This window comes from Haliaeetus leucocephalus, unplaced genomic scaffold (genome assembly GCF_000737465.1).
Source record: "Haliaeetus leucocephalus isolate CR32 unplaced genomic scaffold, Haliaeetus_leucocephalus-4.0 Scaffold176, whole genome shotgun sequence".
NCBI lineage: Eukaryota > Metazoa > Chordata > Aves > Accipitriformes > Accipitridae > Haliaeetus > Haliaeetus leucocephalus.
In genome coordinates this window covers 543,557-546,421 of record NW_010972612.1, presented here as the reverse complement: position 1 = coordinate 546,421, position 2,865 = coordinate 543,557, and positions in this window count along the sequence as shown.

The following is a 2,865-nucleotide window of genomic DNA, read 5'->3' as shown; positions in this document are numbered from 1 at the left end:
CTCTGATGCTGTGGCTGACCCTGCTTGGAGCACAAGAGCTCCTGGGGACCACTGCCACCTGGATTATCCCATGCTCAGAACCAGGCAGGCACAAGCCCACCGCATGCTGGGGCTAGCAACAAAGTCAGGGTGACTGGGAGCCGGTGACAGCCACTCTGGTTTGGTGGTCAGGCCAGGAGCTGGATAAGCCCCAAGGAAGAAGGTCCCCATGTCCTCAGGACACAGCTTGCCTGCACAGACAGCCGCTTCAGCGGGAACTAAGACCCAGGCCTGACCCGGAGGGTGACCCACCAGCATCTCCTCAGAGATGCGTCAATCTCAGACCACAGCCAGGACAGCAGCAGGCAGGGAACGGGACATTAATCCAACAAAAAACCCTGGGCATGGATTTTTTCTTGCAGCCATTTCCTCATCCCGCAGCTCAGGGTGGTGGAAAAGGCGGGCAGCATCTTCAAGGATGGGAACAGGCAGGAAGGAGAGACAGCATCGAACGCGTGGGTGCTGCTCTCGCCGTGGAGAACAGAGTACAAACCCCGCTGCTGCCAAGCCCAGTGTCCTCAGATGCATCTCCCCAGCTCACCCAGCCACAGTTGCTGGAGACTTCCCCGTGCTGCGCTGAGTGGGGGAGTCTGAGCGGGCCAGTGGGGAGCACCACAGCAAGGAGCCAGCACTCTCCTGAGTGTGGGATCACACCCTCGCTCCTGCCCCGGCCGCTCGGCCACAGGGAGATCCAGATCCATTTCGGAGGAGGTGGTTGCAGCGATGGGGGAAAGGTCTCCTTCGCAGTGGTACAGCACCTGCCAGGAACGCGCTTTGCAGCCAGCACTCGGGTAGGAGGTTGCAGAGCTTGGTGGCCTCGTCCACTGCCCCGACCTTCAGACACCAAGTAATGATGCTTTAACAGAAAAACAGCCCGGGCTGTGGTTCCCCACCTCCCTATCCTCTCTGGGACAAGGACCCACAGCCAAAGCCTCGGGAAGAGCTGAAGCTCCAGGGGAACACACCGTGCTCCTCACTCCTGCAGCGGGGGGATTTCCCGCACCAGAAGCACCATCTCTGGGCTCACCAGCCCTCAGTGGATTTCTCTTTTCAGGAATTTGCTTAATTGCCTTTTGACCCTGGACAAGTTTCTCACATCTTCCCTCCATCCCTCTACCCAAGGGCACCACTTCCACAGGTTAATCTCAAACTGCTTCACCAAACACACTCGCGCCCCAAGGGGCCAATGCCTCTTCCCACAGGAAATGCCCTGTTATGGGAAGGGAACTCGAGCAACCCTTCCCGGCTCACCTTCCCACCGCCGCACAGGATTTTATTATTCCCCGTCATGCCTCCCTCAGTCATCTCTTCCCCCAGACGGAAGACAGCCAGTTTATGTAATTGTTCCTTCTATGGAAACGGTTTCGTACCTTTAATTATTCCTGACACCCTTCCCTGCACTTTCCCGGCGTGTCTTTAAAAGGGTGCGGACGTGCTGGCAGGCAGACGGGCTGTGAAGGAGGAGAAGTTTTGGTTAAGACACCCGCTGCACCCTGGGAAGAAGGCTGTGGTCTGCCCTGACCCCGCTTCTGCCCAGCTTTTGGCGGCAGAGGGGCCGCATCCAGCCCCCGGACCAAAGCCCTTGTTTGTCCCCAGGCAAGCTGCACACCAAGCAGATCATTTGTGAGCACCGGGAAGGCCAGTGCCAGCTCCCCCAACCCAGGGCCTCCAATGCCCCCGGCGATGAAAGGCCGAAACAAAAAGCATTGGAGGGCGGGGGGCACGGGCCGGGCGGGGAGAAACGGCAGGGGACCCCCCCCCCCGTCTGGGGTTACGCAGTCGGTTGAACACGTTGACAGTGAAATGGACGGGTGACAGCGAGTGCTGGTTTAATATCACGATGACTCAGCCGCTGTGCGGGGAGCACTGTGAAAACTCCCGACTCCCCCAGCTCGGAGGGGCTCCATGAACAGTTCACGGGGAGAAGGGAGGAGCCCGGGTGGCTGCTCGCACCCTGCCCAGAGAGCCAGGGACCCCAGCCCCATCCCAGTAAAGGACAGGGAGACCGACGCGGTGACCAAACCACAGGGGACAGACAAGCCCCGAGCCTAGAAGTTACTCCAAAACGCCCCATTCAAACACCTCCTCAGTAAGGGGAAGCGTACAGAGGTTACAAAAGCACCCTCTAATCGTGACACAAACATCACGCTGACAGCCTCAACCACTCACATCACCCATGAGCCGCAGCGCCTGTGGGACCAGCTGCTTCCCCCCTCGGTCTCGGGTCAGGTCCGCAGGTAGGACGCTGCCCCGAAGGGGATCCTCGCTCTGCGCCGACCGTCTCTCCCCCAACTCCACGGGGGCAAGAGATGGGCTTTTTCTTTGGGACGGGCGCGTTTCCCAGGATAAAATCCCGGACGCTGGCTCCCGACAGCTCGTCCGGCCGGGAGCCACCTCGCTCCCCGGCCTAACCCCAGCCGGCGCGTCGGGCGAGGACTCGCGGGTCGAGACCCCCAAAGGCGCTCCCCCCTCGGAAAAGGGACGGCGTTTCGCAGAGGGACGGTGCCGGCAGCGCTGGGCCCAGCTGGGGCGGCCGCAGGGCTGTGGGGTGTCCCGGGGTGAGCGGGTCGGGGGTGGGGGGCGGCTTTAAACGCGGCCCCCAGGCCTCACGCCTCACACCCAGCCTCCGGGGTGACCGTAAGGCCGGTCACCCCTCAGGTGAGACCTTACACCCCCCCACGAAGGACCCACGTCACGCCGGGTGTTGCCCCCCGGGGACAGCGGTGTCCGGGGTGGGGGGCGCTCCCCCTCTCAGATCCCCCACCGCTTCCCCCCCTCCCGGACCCCTGGCGGGGGTGGGGGTTGAGGGGGAAGGTTGGATGAGCG